Consider the following 18,548-nt stretch of genomic DNA (forward strand, 5'->3'; position numbering starts at 1 on the left):
CGGCCCGAATACCAGAGTATAAGGCTGACGTCGGTCATGGCGCCTTAGACTGACGTCAGTACGTCAGGGTACTAATGCGCATGACCGACGTCATTTCCTCAGTCTTTTCTTGCCCCAGATGTCAGAAGACCCAAAAAGACAAGTCCCAAAAAACCTGCACCAAAAAACATGTACAATATATACAACAATAACTACAAAAATATAAGCATGTAAACCCACCTACACAACCACCCCTAAACACAGAGGGGAAGGAGGGAGGGTAAATTGGACTGCAGCAATGGAATCCTCGAACATCTACATTTATGGTAGGTACAAAACTGTACTATGTTCTTCGTCTTCCATTGCTGCAGTCCTGACTATTGGGTAGAATCCCAAAGCAGAGGTAAGGGAGGCTGGCAAATTATAAAGAAGCAGGAGCTGATAACATGCCTTGTAAAACAGCAGTGGCAAAACCAGCCCGAGACTTAGAGTAGATAGGAAGATGATAATGCTTAGAGAAAGTATGCACTGAACTCCAAGTAGCTGCTTCCAAAATATCCTTAGTTGCCACCCCCCTTAGAAATGCTGTTGAAGTGGCAGTAGCCCTAGTGGAATGAGGCCTAATCCCAGCTGGAATCTCCTTGCCATGATGGGAATAACAAAATGCAATGCAAAAGCCAATCCACCGGGAAATAGTTTGTTTTGACACAGGCTTGCCCTGTGAACTCAAGGCAAAAGAAACAAACAACTGCTGAGACTGCCTAAAATCCTTAGTCCTGCTTAAATAATATCTCAATTGCCTGTGTACATCTAAAGTGTGCAAAATCTTTTCCCCTTTATTTTGGGGATCTGCATAAAAAGTAGGCAAATGAATAGTTTGGTTTAAAGCCACACTAGAAACCACCTTAGGCATAAAGGAAGGATTAGTACGTAATGATACCCTATCCTTATGGAAAATCAAAAGGGCTCTACTGCCATAAGGGCCTGCAACTCAGACACCCTTCTTGCAGAAGTAATAGCCAACAGAAAAGCAGTCTTCCATGACAAGTATTTCAATTCAGCAGTAGCCGCAGGCTCAAAAGGTTGTAGAGTAAGTTTTTCCAACACAAAATTGAGATCCCAAGCAGGAGTAGGAGCTCTACGTGGGGGTCTTATATTCTTTGCCCCTCTAAGAAACTGCTTGAACAAAGGATGCGAAAACAAAGGTGGGTCACAATCATAATGAGCTGAAATTGCTGCAGCATGAATCTTAATGGAAGAGAAGGACAAACCTTTGTCCAATAACTCAGTAAGATATTGAAGAGCCACACTCAAATTAGGCTCAGAAATCTCCAAATTCTTTGCTGTACTCCAAAATAAAAATCTCTTCCATTTTTCTGCATACACCTTCCTTGTACTAGGTCTTCTAGCTTCCATAATCACATTTAAAACTTGTTGAGGAAGTTGAGACCTGCTGTGCTTCAAGAGAGAATATGCCAGGCTGTTAGATGAAGAGAGGGAAGCTTGACATTGAGCAGATGACCATCCTTCTGAGATAACAGATGAGGAATCAGAGGTAAAGGCCATGGAGGCTTCTTTACCAGACTCCGTAGTAGTGGATACCAGTGTTGCCGAGGCCAATCTGGAGCTATCAAAATCATCCTTGGCCTGTCTTGTCTGACCTTTAATAATACCTTTGGAAGAAGAGGCAGAGGTGGAAAGGCATAGACATGAAGGTTTTTCCAACTGAAAGACAGAGCATCCACTTTCCAAGCTGTGTGATGAAACCCCTTTGTGCAATACTTTGGCAGCTGGTGGTTTAGTGGAGAAGCGAACAGATCTATGTCTGGAGTTCCCCATGACACTGTCAATTTCTGAAATACATGAAGATCCAGTTTCCACTCGTGGGGATCCATGATTTGTCTGCTTAACACATCTGCTAGGGAGTTCTGTGCTCCTGGCAGAAACCTTGCCTGAAGAGTTAGTTGCAGGCTTAACGCAGTCTCCCATAAAATCATTGCTTGCCTGCATAGAGGATAAGAATGTGTTCCCCTTGCTTGTTGATGTACCACATGACAGTTGTGTTGTCTGTTAGAATCAACACCTGCCCTGGAAGAAGTAACTCCTTGAAAGCCATCAATGCAAACTGGACTGCTAACATCTCCTTCATGTTGATATGTAGATGCTGTAGTCTGGCAGGCCACTTGTCTTGTATCCACTTTCCATTTAGATGAGCTCCCAAGCAATGTCCGAGGCATCTGTCGTTAAAATCTGACTCGCCTCTGGCCGGGTCACAGAGAGTCCCTTGTTTAGGTGACATTCCTGAGCCCACCACAAGAATTCCTGTTGAAGGCAAGGTATTATTTGAATGACAGTGTCCAAATCCTGGCAGTGCTGTGTCCATACATTTTTGAGATACCATTGCAGCTTCCTCATATGCAGTTTGGCATTGGGAAGCACCAGAATACAAGATGCCATGAACCCTAATGCTTGAAGGACTGTCCTTGCAGTCAGCACGGACTGATGAGATAGTTGATGGAAGTAAAGTGACAGACTCTTTTGTTTGTCCGGGGTTAAAAAGGCCATCTGGGCTGCTGTATTCAGTCTCACACCCAGAAAGCACATGTCTTGAGAGGGTACTAGACTGGACTTTATTTCGTTCACAGAATACCCTAGGCATCTTAGCACTGCTATGACATATTCCAGATGCTGTAGAAGGTCTTCCTTTTCTTGAGCCAGAATCAGGCAGTCGTCCAAGTAAGGATAGATTTGAATTCCTTGAAGCCTGAAGTAAGCTATCACTGGAGCCAGAACCTTTGTGAATACTCTGGGGGCAGTAGATAAGCCAAAGGGCAATGCAGAGAACTGATAATGAAAATCTCCAGTTCGAAACCGCAGATACTTTCTGCAACCTAGCCTTATAGGCACATGAAGGTAAGCTTCCTTGAGATCTAAAGTTACCATCCAGTGATCTTTGCCCAGCAGAGGTAAAAGTTGTTGTAACGTCAACATCTTGAACTTGGGAATGTCCAGATAAGTGTTGAGGATAGATAAATCCAAAATTGGTCTCCACGTGTTCCCCTTCTTTGGTACTAGGAACAGGCGAGAATAAAATCCTAAGCCCCTTTCTGATACAGGGACTGGCTGAATGGCCCCTATCTGGAGTAACTGAGAAACTTGCTTGTGAGCCTCTTTTCTTTGTGGAGGAGGAACGTCTGGCATGCCTTTGAAAGGGGCATTGTGTGGAAATAAAATCTGTAACCGTGATGAATGATATCCAGCACCCATCTGTCTTGAGTGATTAAATCCCAATTTTCTTTGAAAAGAGACAGTCTTCCTCCCAAAGGAGCTGCCAGCCGAGAATCCACTGGCAGCTGAAAAGGCAGGTCATTGGGTCTGCATACGAAAGGACTGACACCTGCCCACACCAGAAGTCTGAGCAGGTGAACTCCTGATCTAGGCCTAAAAGAACCTTGAGCCCTGCCCCTACCACGTCTAGACCTACCCCTAGACTGGGAATCATAAGCAGGATATGTCCACCCCTTAGCAGGCCAATTTCTACTAAACTTGGAGGCTGCACCTGCAAAAATCTTTAACAGTCTGCATAGACTTAGCTTTGTCCTCCATTTTCTTTAAAACTGCTTCCACAGGCGGTCCAAACAACACATCAGACTGTAAAGGAGCATCCAAAATCCTTGTCTTAACATGCTCAGCTAAATTCTGATCCTTCAACCAGGCATGTCTGCGAAGAACAGAACTAGTAGCAGCCACCCTCGAGGAGGCCTGAACAGCATCAAAACCACACTGCAAAGAATGCTTACCCACTTGTTCAGACACATGAACCAAATCCAGCAATTCTTTACACTCAATACCTTCCGCCAAAGCATCCACCTTAGATTTCAATTGTGAAAGGAGATAATTTTGATATTTTAGCATGTGAAACTGACAATTCAACGCCCTCATGGCTAGAGTGGAAGAAGTATACACTTTCTTACCCCACCTATCCAAAGCCCTTGCCTCTTTATCAGAGGGTACAGGATTTTTAACCACAGAAGCTTTAACACCTTTAGGCCCCTGAGAAACAGTTTCTGGGTCCGCCCTAGGACTCTTAAACAAATACTTATGAGCTTCGGGCACCCTATAATACCTATCAGGCTTAACAGGAGCAGGAGGCAAGGAGTCAGGGTTCAGGGAAGCCTCTGCAAAACATCCTCCACCACATTCAACACAGGAGGAATAGCTAAGGGCCTATGCTGGGGCAAAACAAGAATTCCCTAAGCCTTTTCCTGGAATCAGAGTAATCCTGGCCTTCCCATTTAAAGTGCTCCCTCATGGAGTGTAGAGTCTCTGAAAATGAAAAATCCTCAGGAGGAGAAGCTGTAGGAGTGGAATCATCCACATCAGAATCAGAATAAGTAGGAAACTCTTGTAAGTCTTCCACAGAAGACTCTGAAGCCTGTGAACACTGTTCAAAACTATCAAACTCCTGTTCCACCCTAGGCCTCTTATCAGGCGAGGGCATAGAACCTCTAATCATAGTAATCAAATCTTCTGCCATTTTAAGCATATGTTTCTTAGGCACAGAGCCCGAAATGCTAGGAGAAGCCCCCACAGAAGCTGAACTTGGCCTACCTCTAAAAGAAGCTTTGGCAACAGAAGGAGAGGCCCTAACTACCTTGGGAAGAGAGGGAAGAACAGTTACCTGAGAAGCCCCCTCAGCCTGGCCTACCTCCTGAGAGGGCACATCCTGTAACAACAAAGTATCTGCCTGAGACTCCATGGAGACTCCTGGCAAAACCTCTGGCTCCACTGAGCCTTCTAAAGAACCGACGTCCGGGACTGCCGGTTCATCACCCCTAGGCTTCACTGTTTTGTCCTTGCGCTTCTTGGATGAAGCGGCGGAGCATCCGACGGCATATTATAATTGCAACGCTTCCCAAACACTAACCTAGCACAATCTAGCCTCCTCTTAATAGTGCGCTTGTTAAATCTAGCACAAGAGCGGCAACCAACAACGTCGTGCTCAGGCCCTAAACAAGGTATACACAATGTATGATAATCCCTATGCGGTATCTGCTTCCCACAAGAAATACAGTTATTCACTTTTTCTGACATCCGGTTAAATACTGAGGCAAGAAAAACCAAAATGTTCAACGGGGTACTTAGCCAACTCTGTTTCGGTCTGAAACTCCGGTTTCGGAAATATCTCAGAACGCCAACCTGCACTCGCAAAATTGCTTCTGCATCGGACCATGCGGCAAAAAAGACTGAGGAAATGACGTCGGTCATGCGCATTAGTACCCTGACGTACTGACGTCAGTCTAAGGCGCCATGACCGACGTCAGCCTTATACTCTGGTATTCGGGCCGACTGGGACGCGGGCTATACCCAATAGTCAGGACTGCAGCAATGGAAGACGAAGAACATCTCTGTAGTGAAACATGTACACTGACAGTTACATTGCAGAATTTACACAGATATTTGAAGTATATAAAAGAATACATCAATTATATAACAGACGGAAAGTACATAAAAGAGAATATTACAGTTCTATAAAAGGAATTTAATTATACAGAATAAGTATGTGAGAAGATTTTTTTTCTAATGTAGTAGGTGTAGGCCTTTGGGTATGCATACATATATGTTTTAACATATAGGTAAATAAAGGATCATGAATGAACATTGTAGTTGATATCGCATTAGTCTAAGTAGCTGGTGGGTGCTGTTAACTCTGCTGTTATAGGTTAATAGAGGGGGGTGGTAGATTTGTGGGTGATGGAATACATGGGAGAGAAAACTTTGAGTGGTGGCTGTTGTATGGAGGAAAAGAAAAGTTGTGAGGAACTGAGTGCTATTAGCCTGGGCTGCTACAGGAGTAGATCCAGTTGCTAGACAGGCAGTCTTTTAGCATATTTTTGAATTGTTTTGGGTTGGTAGTGTTTAAGATGTGTTGGGGAATTGTGTTACAAAGTTTGGAAATACAATGGGAGTAGAAGGCGTCCTCAGCTTTGATGTTGCTTTTGGACACTTGGAGGAGTGTTTTGTGCGAGGACTGGAGGAGTGTTTTGTTCGAGGACTGGAGTTGCCAAGTGTTGGCGTATGGTTGGAATACCTGTTGTAAGGCTGGGGGTTCTGTTTGGCTGGCAAACTAGTCAGTGGGAAAAAATGAGTTGGGTGTAGGTTAGCTGTTCAGGGAGTTCTAACCATTTTATTTGTTGCAGAGCACAGCAGTGGTGGGACCTGTGTGGGGAGTTTGTGGCAAACTTGGCTATTTTGTTGTAGCATGATTCATGTTTGTTAAGGTTGGTAAGGATGGGAGCAGCATAGAGGAGAGTTGATAAGAGATGAGCCTAGGCAATGTTTACTTGGTTAGTTAGGAAAGGTTTAATTCGGTACAGAAAACCTAGTTTGATATGTGTTTTTTATGGTTTGAGCTAGATGTAGGTCAAATTTCAGTTTATCAATTGTAACACCTAATAGTTTAGTTTGTGAGATGGTAGTTATAGTAGTGCTGTTGGAGGAGTGTATTTGAAAAGTGGATGGGGGGTTGGGTGTCTTGTCAGGGAGAAAGAGCATCAGCTTGGTCTTGTTTGGGTTCATTATGAGATTTGCGTTAGTTAGCCATGATTCTGCTTCAAGGAAAGATTGCTATGTTGTATCCTGTAATTGCGTGAGTAAGGATGCGGTGCATATGAGGGCAGAGTCATCTGCATACTGGATGACTGCAGTGAGAGGTGTGGAATTGTGGAGTTGGTTGGTGAATATAGTGAAAAGTAGGGCCTTAATGTGGAACCTTGTGGAACTCCTATGTTGACAGTAAGAAAGGATGACAGCTCCTGCTGCCATCTAACAGCTTGTTGGTGTTTGATTAGGTAGCTATGGAACCATGCTAGGGAAGACTGGCTGAGAATTAAGGTGGCTAATTCTGACAGTAGCTTCTGGTGTGAAACTGCGTTGAAGGCCTTTGAGAGCTCTAGAAAGATGGAGGATACAAATTTCTTATGATTTTTGTGTTAATTTATTGTGTTGGTAAAACTAAAGAGGGTGATTATGGTGCTATGGTGGGGGTAAAAATATGTTGCGTGTTTGACATGAGTTTGTTAGACAAAAGGTGGTTGAGGAGCTGGGAGTGTATACATTTTTCTAGTATTTTGAAGAGGGGTGAAAATGGCGATGGGTTTGTAGTTAGTAACTTCAGTAGAGTTGCCTTTATGCAAAGGAGTGATGTAGGAGATACTCCAGATTAGAGGAATGTAGTTTTCGGAGATGATGAGGAAAGAAACAGGGTAGGCTATGACTTCGGAGGTGGATTTGACGAATTCTGATGGGAGGTTGACTGCAGCTAGGCTGGTGGGCTTGAGTTTACTACGCAGTTTTTTTTTATGGTGCAGGTTGGGACAGGGTTAAAGGAGAAACTGTTCGTTCCTTCGCTGTTAACTTCTGGGATTGTAATAATGGTATTTTGGTCATAGTTAATGAGCGAGTGCATTGCATTTGTGAAAAAGGAGTTGAATTGTGTTGCAATGCTGTCATTTGAGGGAGGTGTGGTAGGTTTGGGGGTGGAAGTACTACCAGGGTGCAGAAGTTTGTTTATGGTGGCCCAGAACGTTTTGTGGTTGTTTTTTTTTTTTTTTTTTTTTTTTGCTGTGCAGTGGTGTAGTAGTTTTTTTTATCACCTTTTATCTAGGATTTAGTTTTGTTCCATAGTTGTTTGTACAGTAGTAGGTTGCCTTTGCTTTTGTTAGTTAACCAGTGTTCCCATGCCCTGTCCCTTTCCTTTAGCAGGTCTTTGGTGATATTTGTTAGCCAAGGTGAGTGTTGATTTGTTTATTCTAGCGGTTCTACGGGGGGGGGGTAGGCTGTTTAGAATATTAAGGAAGGTGGTGTTAAAGTTCTGCACAGTGTGATCTAGTGCAGGCTTTTTAGGGGGGACCAGTAAATTTGTTGTAGTATGGAGTTAAATATGTGGATATTACATTTTTTTCTTGTTACGGATTAGCCTGTAAACTGCTCATCTGAGCAGACTGAGGTTGTATCTAAGTAGGTAGGTGGTCACTCATGCTACTGGGGAGGCAACCTGTTAGAAGGGATGTGTTATACTTGTTTGTGAGGGTCCAGTCTAGAATGCAGTGTCTGTTAGTGATTCTGTCTATTCTTGTGGGGTTTTGTATGAGTTGGGAGAAGCTGTGTAGGTTTATAAAGTTGGATGGATTACTGGAATTATATGTGGTCCAATCAGTATTGAGGTCACCCATAACAATGGTTTCATGGTGGACGACTGTGGACAGCCAGTGAAGTGCGTCTTCAACAAAGTTAGTGTTTGCTCCTAGAGGAATATAGATGGCAACTATAATTAGAGTTTTGTTTGTTTATTTTCAATTTGTCGAGGAGTATTTCAGTATTGTTAAATGCAAGTGGTGTGGTGTTGAGTTCTAGTGCTAGATTTTGTTTAAACAATATTGCTACACCGCCTGCACAATTACTTTGACAATCAAATCTGAATAGGTTGTATCCCGGGGGAAGGATTTCATTGCTTTTAATATATGGCTTGAGCCATGTTTCTGTCAGAATGGTTATGTCAGGAGAGCATAAGGTTATTACTGCATGGAGGTTATGGACTTTATTTAGTACACTTCTTAGATTTTATACTGCGGAATACGAGGGAGTGTCGTTTAGGGTGGGAGGGGATGAAGGTATTATATCTGGGGAGTTTGTGGTAGTTGGTTTGTCGCTAATGTTTGGGGCCTGGGTTGGGGTGGATGTCACCGCTAAGTTCTAGTTTTGACAGAATGTTAAACAAGGTTTTTATAAATATGGACAATAGTTTGTGGTTTCTAAGGAAAGATTCTTCTCTGGAGCTGGTTTGGTGGTATTTAAGTGGAAAGCAGCCTACGTTTGCAATGTTATAGAGGTTGGGTGCAATTGTAGGGGTTGTTGTAGGGGGTTTTGAGTAGTAGGGTGGCGGAAATGGATACAATTTCCTTGCAATTGCATAGATAATATTTTTATTAGTGGCTTAAAAACTAACAACAAATCAGCATTTATCTTTCTGCGATTCATAGAGATCTGTTACCATTCAGCTCAATGTCTGTGCATATGCAAACAAGTATTTTCATCACATATACAATCTGAAACATGTCTTAAAAGGGTTGTACTAACACATACAACGACTGTAAGCTTCTCTATAATCTGACTATGAATGAGAGTACTGAAACATAAGCTGCAGGGTCAGGTAAGACAAAACAGCCTCCTTCATGTAAAAATTACCATTACAAGTACATGGCAGAAAAATATGAGAAACATGCTGACCCAGCTGTTTGAGTTAGATGAGTTCAGTTACACTTTTAGTCATTTACAACAAAATCAATTATATCTAAAATGAGGCAAAGTATTAAAAAAATACACATTCCTGTAAAGTATTACCTAAACAAGCACATTTGCTTTGATTTGGTATGATTAAGCTCCTCATATACTGATGTTAATCTAAATAAATCTATCAAGTCAGGGTGAAAAAGGTTAACCTGTCATTAAGGAAACCTTGCTAATGTTTACAGCTCACTATAACCACTCAATACTCTTGTAACACTATTCTCTTTTGTGACTTATATTCACTTTTCTCATCTCTGTCTTGCATTCACAATTTGCAAAATGCCAGGAAGCAAAATGTGCTGTCCAAAAATGCTATACACTTTGTCAAGCATCAAATGTTATAACATAACGTATAGAGCAACAATGACTGAAATTCATCTATTCCAATCTAGAGATGACCCACTTGCGTGATTTAAGAGACTATTTTAACACCTTCACTGCATCATTACTTTAGACATAGAAAAACATACATTTACATAAAAGAAAACAAACCATACTAACATGTTCTCAGTTACAAACATTATACATCACATATATTGTGTTGTATAGTTATTATGAATCTACCATTAAACATTACATTCCTGCCTTCCCTTAAACCTCAACCATCCAAAGCATTATCCTGCATATAGTGTTCCCACAATTTTCCATTTTTTCTATGTATTTTGCTCCTATCTTTTTCTAAAGATCCCACTTCTAATTTTTTTTATCTCTTTTATAATGTTTAATACTTCAAATACAGCTGGTTTAGACTTTGATTTCCATTTTCTGGTAATAGCTTTTTTTGGCAGCCACCAGAATTAAACCTAACAAGGCCTTACTATGCCATGGCAATTCAGGTTCTGTATTCCAGCTCAAAAAATCATTTCCTTACTCAAACCATTATCACAAATAATATTTCTGACAAGAGTACTCTGTAAGGATGTTAAAAGTCTGCCAACTCAGTGACCTCCCAAAACATATGGCCTCAGTTACCTCTTTCTTCCCAATCACACCTCCAACATTTGCCATCTACCTGAGGAAAACTAGCTTTTGTTTTATCTTCACTGATTTTATATCCTGAAAAGACATAAAACTGTCTCAAAATGTTCTACAACACAGAAATGTCATTTTCTGTTTTTATCAGGTACAAAATAATATGGTCTGCGGATAAAGATAACTTCTTGATTAACATGCCAATTACTTTCTTGAATTTCTGATTCCCTTATTTTCTTTGCCAATGGCAGCAAATATAACTAGTAACAGAGGGGAAAGAGGACACCCCTGCCTGGTTTCCTCTATTCAGATACAACTTATCAAGACAGGAACTCTCTCACTTAAATTTTTCCTCCAATCCCTCATATATCCACCTAATTAACCTTATTATTGAATCAGGGAAAGCAAATGCTTCCATTGCCCTACTCATAAAATCCCAGCTTACTTTGCTGAATACTTTCTTTTCATCAAGACCCACCAACATAAGTGGTATTTTTTTTTACATTCTGCTTCCCTTTGGATCACCACTGTTCTATTAATGTTGTCAAATGCTTGCCTCCCCTCCACAAAACCATACTGATCCATATATATCAATTTTGGCAACACGTTTGCTATTCTTTTAGAAACTATATACCGAAACATTTTATAATCATGATTTAAAATTGAAATGGGACTATATGAAGCTGGGTCTGAATGGTCTTTAGGTATTACAGCCACCACAGCTTTCTTCCAGGATGTTGATGCTTTCCCTCCTTTTAAAGTACTGTTAAACAAAACCTTCCAGATCTTTATCAGTTTCTTCCCTCATAGCTTCTAAAGTTCCAAGGAATAACATCTGTTCCTGGACTCTTGCCTATTGATTATATGTCAACATTTTTATCTCATCTCCTATCACAACTGCTAATTGTTGAACCTCATCTACATCTAACCATGGCATACTTAAGTCTTCCATAAATATTTCTATTTGCATTAGTTCTTGATTTCCACATTTCTCTATTTTAAAAACATTTCAGGAATATCTTTAATACCTCAACAGGATTTCTGGTTATTTTTCTTGTTATAGGCTCCCTAACTTTGGTAACAACCCTTTCTACTTTCTATTGGCCAAGTCGTTATGGAGCTTAAAATAGTTGAGGAGAAATGAGCAGCTTTCAGCAAGGACTAAATGATTTTTCAGCAGTGAGGATGTATCCGAGGGACCTAGAAGGGAAAATATAACAAAGGAGGGTAAGACTTCTGAAGACATCTATGAAAATATTTGTTATGTAAGACACGAATTCCATACTATGAACTCTGACAGAATTTACAAATTATTCCCCAAAGTGCAATAACTTGGCTAGACTATATAGAAATAATAGTATCAAATTGAAAGCTTCGACAAACATCCATAAACTACTTCAGATCATGCAACAGTAACAAATGAGATAAAAATGGAGAGTAATCAAGTAAAACTGACACATTGGCACTTCCTCACCTACCTGTTAGAAAGAGAGAAATTTAAGGAATGTGAAGTGGAAATTATTCACAGTTTTTAGGGAAGACAGAAGTTTTTTCAGAAGCTATAGCTAGTGACTGGGATAAAATAAAATGGAGTTTAAAAATAGGGTTAAAATGAAAGAGAAACAGATATGGATAAGAAGTAGTGGAACTTACTGGAACTGACAAATGTTAAAGTACTGCAAAACAAGGGGAATCTCACAGAACAAGAGGAGGAACAAATGCAGAGTGCTAAACATAAAATAAGGGTGTATATGGATAATATGCTTGAGTTTAGAAACACTGCGGTTAAATTATTTTTAGTAACATCTCCAGGGCACAAAAACTTTTAGCACAATGACTTGGGCAACAGAACACAAAGGCTTGCTGCCAAACCTAGAGAACCTATAACAAGAAAAGCAACCAAAGGTCCTACATAGGTTTTAGAGACAATATGGAAATTTTATGAAAATTTGTATAAAGCACAGAAATGTGTAAATTAAAAAGTAGAAATTGAAATATTTATGGGAGACTTTATGCCAAGGTTAGAGACAGAGAAATGTCAACAACTAAGAGTTAAGATAGGAGATGATGAGATAAAAACAGTGATGTAAACTCAGTCTTCAGGAACAAATGGTATTCCTGTGGAGGATTGGAAATTAGGAGGTAAGAAAGTGATAAAGATCTGGAAGACTTAGTTTAATTATAAGTTACGTATTCACCATAACTTGACAACTGTGTTGTCCATTTTCATTCTTCCTCACTTATGAGTTTCGGGTCTGATCCTCAGATCTGACTCAACCACATACTACAGACTTCAGATCCAACTCTCCAGCTACTCCCATTACCCATAATGGCCCACTCCATCCCTGTTACCTCAAACTGAGTTTGCTGCTCTATTACAAATAACAGATGAGGAACCAATGTAGTCATATAGAAAAGAGAGGTTCCAAACACAGTATAAGAGGTCCATCCAGAAGAAGAAGAAAGAGAATGGGGGATGGATGGGATGGGAGTTCAGAATGAATGAAAATAGACAACACAGATGTTGAGTTATGGTGAGTACATAACTTATAAATCTGATACTGTCCTTTTCATTCTTCCTCACTTATGGGACAGAGTCCCCAGCTACTTTGATCTTGGATGACCCTTATGAAAGGATATTCTAGAGTACTACTGAACCAAAGGTGGCTCTATTCCTAGATATGATTTCCAACTTGTAATGTGAGACAAAAGTATGAGCTTTGGACCATGAAGCTGCTGTACAAATGTCATCAATACAAGTCCTTAACCAAAAAGCCAATGAAACAGCCAGTAGATCTACTTGAGTGAGCTTGGGGAGGTTTTGGTAATCCCATACCCTTCTGAGTGTAAATCCATGAGATATAGTCTGTAATTCATTTAGCTTGGGTGACTTTAGAAACTGACTGGCCTAGGCAATTTGGAGAGAAAGACACAAAAAGCTTGTCTGACTTCCAAAACTGTTTTATCCTGTGGAGGTAAAAACTTAGTTGTCTGTGTACATCAAGGAGGTGTAGCATGTACTCTCCTTTATTTGAGAAATTTGGAAAGGAAACTGGCAAGTTAATGATTTGGTTAATGTTATTTTCAGAAGCAACCTTAAGTACAAAAGAGGGGCTGGTTCATAAAGAAAACTATCTTTGTAGAAAATAATGTCAGCAGTCTTTGCTGAAAGAGCCTGGAGTTCAGAAATTCTTTGCTGAAGTTATAGCTACCAACAAGACAGTCTTCTATGATAGAAATTTTAGGTCAGATTTGTCTGAAGGTTCAAAAGGTTTTGTCAAACCTTCGGGTACACCAGTAAGATCCCAACGTGGTGAGGAATCCTTTATTGCAGGCCTTAGCAGAAATATGCCTTTCATAAAGGATTTGCTCAATCAGGAGGAAGCTAATGGAAATGATTTACAACATATGTGGAAAACAGAAATTGTTGCCAACTTAAGTTTAACTGTAGAGAAACTAGCACTATCTTTGAAAAGAGTCGACAAAAAATGAATAGTCAAAACTGAAGCAGAAAAAGGATTAATGCTCTTATCTGATGCCCAAATAAAGGATCTTTACCACTTGCTTCTGTAAACTTTTTTGGTAGAATCCTTTTGAGATGCCAAAATAATGTCGCAAATTGGGCTAGAAAGCCTGGATTATCAAACTATTACTGGAAGTGGAGAAACTGTGCGGTCAGCTTGAGGGCCTGAATGTTGTTGGGGTGTTGAATCCCAAACAGGTGAGAGAAGAGATCCTAAGTGGGCTCCAGCATCCATGGATTATAACAAAGATGAGACAGTAAAAAGGGGAACCATACTTACCGAGGCCAAAAGGGGGCAATGAGGATTATTGAGCTCTTCAGTCTGTTTTTGTTTTCTGCAAAAAACTTGGAATCATTGGAAGAGGATGATAAGCGTAAAGGAGACCCGTGGGCCAAGCGTGAGGAAGAGCATTTCTTGGTTACTCCTCCTGAGGGGGATCAGAGCGAAGTACTTGCTGTTGCAGGGAGTGATAAATAGGTCTCAGCAAGGTTGGCCCCAACGCCTGAAGATCATGTCCGCTACTGACTGGTTGAGAGACCATTCGGGAGATATCGGAATTGATCTGCTTAATTTGTCTGCAAGCATGCTGGTGTTCCTCGGGATGAGCATCGCAATAAGAAAGCCGTCTGACAGATTGCCCATTCCTAAACCCTCATTGCCTCTCTGCAAGGGGCTTAAGATCGGGTTCCTCCTTGCATTTTGATGTACCAGTCCACAGACATGTTTTTGGTCTGAACTGCAATACTCCCCAACGGTAGAGCATCTTGAAATGCCTGCAACGCTAAAAGGACTGCTCTCATTTCCAGGACATTGATATGCAACTTGGTCTCTTGGGGGGACCACATGCCTTGGGCAGTCTTTCCCCAAGAAATGCCCCCCCACCTCAGTTGAGAAGCATCCATGGTCACTGTGGCTACTGGGTTCAGTAAAACAAAGGGTCTGCCCAAAAGACTGTCTGACTGCATCCACCAGCGAATGTGTCATTTGCAAATTGGGATAAATTTTACTCGAAAACACGGGGGTTAATATAGAATGGACCACTGTACAAAGACAGTCCATTGAAGAACCTGCATAAAGAAGCATGCAAGAGGAAGTAGTACAATGGCAGCTGACATCAGCCCAATTGTTTGAAGCACTACCCTTGCTGGAGAGGAGGAATATGCAAGGATATCCTGAAGCTGGTTCTGATAGAAGTGACACGGTGGAAGGGCAAAGACACGATCTGTGTTGATGTGTTCAAAACTGCCCCAATCAACTCCAGACTCTGGACTGGTGCAAGTTTTGATTTGGCAAGATTTATCGTAATGCTCAAGGTGTAGCAAAGCTGGAGCAAATAGTTCCTGGCTTGAAAGAGTTGATGCTTGGAAGGGGTAGTTAGAAACCAGTTGTCTAGATGAGGAAACACCTGGAATTCTTTCAACCTAAAGTGAGCTGCGACTACTGCCATGCATTTGGTAAACACCCTGGGGGCTGTGGTGAGTCCAAAGGGCAGAGCTCTGAACTGGTAAAGACTGTCTCCCAGCCGAAAATGGAGATGTCTTCTGGATCATCTGTCTATTTTGATATGATCCTGAAGACCTGCACAGTATATCCACTCGTCCTTCTGCAGAAATGGCAGTGACTGAACTGTGACCATTCGGAACTTCAATTTCTTCACAAACAGGTTCAAACTGCTCAGATCCAAAATGGGTCTGAGGTCTCCTGTTTTCTTTGGCACTAAAAAGAAGTGTGAAAAAATTCCAAATCCTATTTGGTTGGGAGGGACCCTCTGGCTAGCTCTTTTTTCTGGAAGCTTTTGTACTTCTTCAGCTGCAGCCTTCCTCTGACTGGGTGGAATGTTGGGAAATTTCTTCCTTTGACGATGGGAAGAAGGGGAAAATGGTACGTAATAACCTCTGGATATTATTCTTAGCACCTACTGAGCTCTTGTAATGCATAGCCAGGCATCTATGTGCAATGAGGACAGACACCCGACTGGCTCCAGAGTTGGATAGGTGAGCAGCACTTCAGGAGCACTGATAAGGCCTGTCTGGAAAAAAATCTCTAAAGCCCTGGTTCTGTGGGTCTCCTTTGCCTCTAGGGAGACATGTACCATTAAAATTTCCCCCTCTGCCTCTGGAGGAATTTTCCTCATGGAAATCCTGAAAAGGTCCCAGAGACCTATGGAACCACATTTTCTTACTGTTCCTAGGGAAGGTCCGCTGAGGCGTCAAAAACTTGATGCAAAAGGCAGGCATGCAGGTAAGTGCATCTTTCACTGATGGTCCAAACAAGGAAGTACCATCAAACAGGCTTTAACAAATTTCATCTTACAGGGTTCCGCAAAGCGCATTCAGGTGTGCCTCCTTATGGTGATGCCTGAACTGGCTGCTCATGACATGCCTTCAGCTGTGTGAAAGATCATCCTCATTGAAGCATTTGAAACACATAAAAGAGTGGCCAGTTAAGAGGAAGTCCTTTTGAAATCCTCATCAGATATGGACTCTGACAGAGTATTTAAAAGTTCTTTCATCAAATCTCTCTGAAGCCTAGTAAAATGTGCCAGATAACTAAGCACCCTCAAAGTGAAGGTAGCTGAGGCAAACACTCGCTTTCCAAACTTGTCGATCATTCTGGATTCCCTATTAGGCAGATGAATAGAAGAGCTCTGGTCTGCTAGCTCTTTCTTAGTGGCTGCCGCCACCAGCATAGCATCAACTGAGACTCCTTTGCTGCAGTGGGATCTGTCTGTAGGTGGGGACCAAAAATTTGTCAGAGTGCCTGGAGATGGGATTAACATTATTCAGCTCTTTCCATGCCCAGCAGGAAATGAGATCAATAAGTTCATCCACTGGGAGGTTACCTAAGACATAGATGGGCCAGATTCAAAAGCCTCCAACAACACTGACTCTTCGGGAGAAAGGGTTTGGGAAGACCGACCACCTTTCCGCTTTAGGATCTCTAGAGGATCTCTGAAGGAGATGATTTATAATGCCTGTGAAAAACTAAAAAGGGAGGTACAGAGAAAACATATCAACAGACAAATTAGCAATTTCAAGAAGGAAAACTTTTTCTTACAAATGTTTGAGAGCAGAACCTCCATTTAACCACGATGGCGGCAAACGAGGTCTGAGGTAACAGGGATGGAGTGGGGCACTGTGGGTAGAGGGAGGAGCTTGAGAGTTGGATCCGAAGTCTGTAGTATGTGGCTGAGTTGGACCCGCAACCCATAAGTCAGGAAAATTGAAAAAGACAACATCAGATCAGTATTTTAAAAGGAGAAGCACCAACATCTTGGAAGAACACTGTGGTGGCTGTTATCTAAAGACGGTGAAGACCCTTCAGACACAGCTTCATATAAACCCATTTCAATTTTATACCACGATTATAAAATTTTTATGTCTATGCTAGCTACAAGAATAGAAAAGATGTTGCCAAAATTGATGGATATTGATCAGTGTGGTTATGTGGAGGGGAGGCAAATTGTTAATAGAACAATGATGATCCAGTGGGCATCAGAATATAAGAAAATACTTCTGCTGTTGGTGGGTCAGTGCAGAGAGTGCATTTGACAGAGGAAGCTGTGATTTTATGAGTACAGCATTGAAAGCATCTGCATTTCCTGACACAATAATAAGGTTAATTAAAAGGATATATGAAGGATCGGAGGTATGAATTAAAGTGGGAAGGTTCCTCGCAGATAGGCTGTGTTTGAACAGAGGAATTAGGCAGGGGTGTCCTTTTTTTCCCTTTATTTGCTTTATATTTAGAGCCACTGGCAAAAAAATGAACTCAGAAATACAAGGATATAACTGGTATGATAATCAAGAAAATTTGACTTTATTTGCAGATGACTTTATCTTGTACCCAAAAAATCCGGAAAAGTACATCTCACTGTTGTGGAACAGTATGAGACAGTTTCAAGTCTTTTTGGGATATACAATTAATGAAGATAAAACAAATGCTATAGCCATAAATTATGTACTCACACACAAATTGGTTCAGAAATACCCATATTTATGGGGCATGACAATATAAAGTATTTTTGAGTATGAATTAAAGCTGGCTTTTGTAATGGCAGCTAAGAATATGGTGGAAGAGACTAAAAACGTAAAAAAATTGAGAAACTGGAAACTCATACATATGGATAGTAAGATACAAGCAGTGAAATGTTTTTAGTCCCTTTAATCTTGTATACAGTTCAGATATACTTTTATCGGGTCTATATTAGAACAACAAAGTATTACTACATCAAATGTTCTAATATCGAACCATTTCACTCGAAACACCATAACATCAAACACTCAGAACAGCAAATTTTTTCCCAGGGAAAAAATTTGCTGTTCCAACAAACATACACACAACACAAGCACACCAAAATACATAATCCACACACATACACTTCACAAAACCCTACACTAAACCATACATACACTACTAACTATCCACTTACCTTAACCCAACCCTAACCCTAAGGTCCGTAACTACCGCACACTCACCTTACCCGCTCCCTAACCCTAAAGTCCCTATCACACACTCACCTTACCCGCTCCCTAACCCTAAAGTCCCTATCCCACACTCACCTTATCCGCTCCCTAACCCTAAGGTCCCTATCGAGCACACACCTTCGTTCGCACACTTAACTTAACCCGGTTCGTAACCTTCGCTTCACAGTCGAGGAAATAGCGAAGTTGCAGAAATGGCCCACCGAATATTCTGCAGCTTCGCTACTTTCAGCGTTCAATG

General features: G+C 41.2%; 1 protein-coding gene across 1 annotated transcript in view; it reads right to left on the reverse strand.

The window, feature by feature from the left end:
- The window catches only part of LOC122798415 (1-phosphatidylinositol 4,5-bisphosphate phosphodiesterase gamma-1-like), a 3,104,897-nt gene that overhangs the window by 127,555 nt on the left and 2,958,794 nt on the right, over positions 1-18,548 (reverse strand). The window lies entirely within an intron of this gene.

The sequence above is a fragment of the Protopterus annectens genome, chromosome 3.part1 (assembly GCF_019279795.1).
Source record: "Protopterus annectens isolate FY-2018-M chromosome 3.part1, PAN1.0, whole genome shotgun sequence".
NCBI classification, from domain to species: domain Eukaryota; kingdom Metazoa; phylum Chordata; order Ceratodontiformes; family Protopteridae; genus Protopterus; species Protopterus annectens.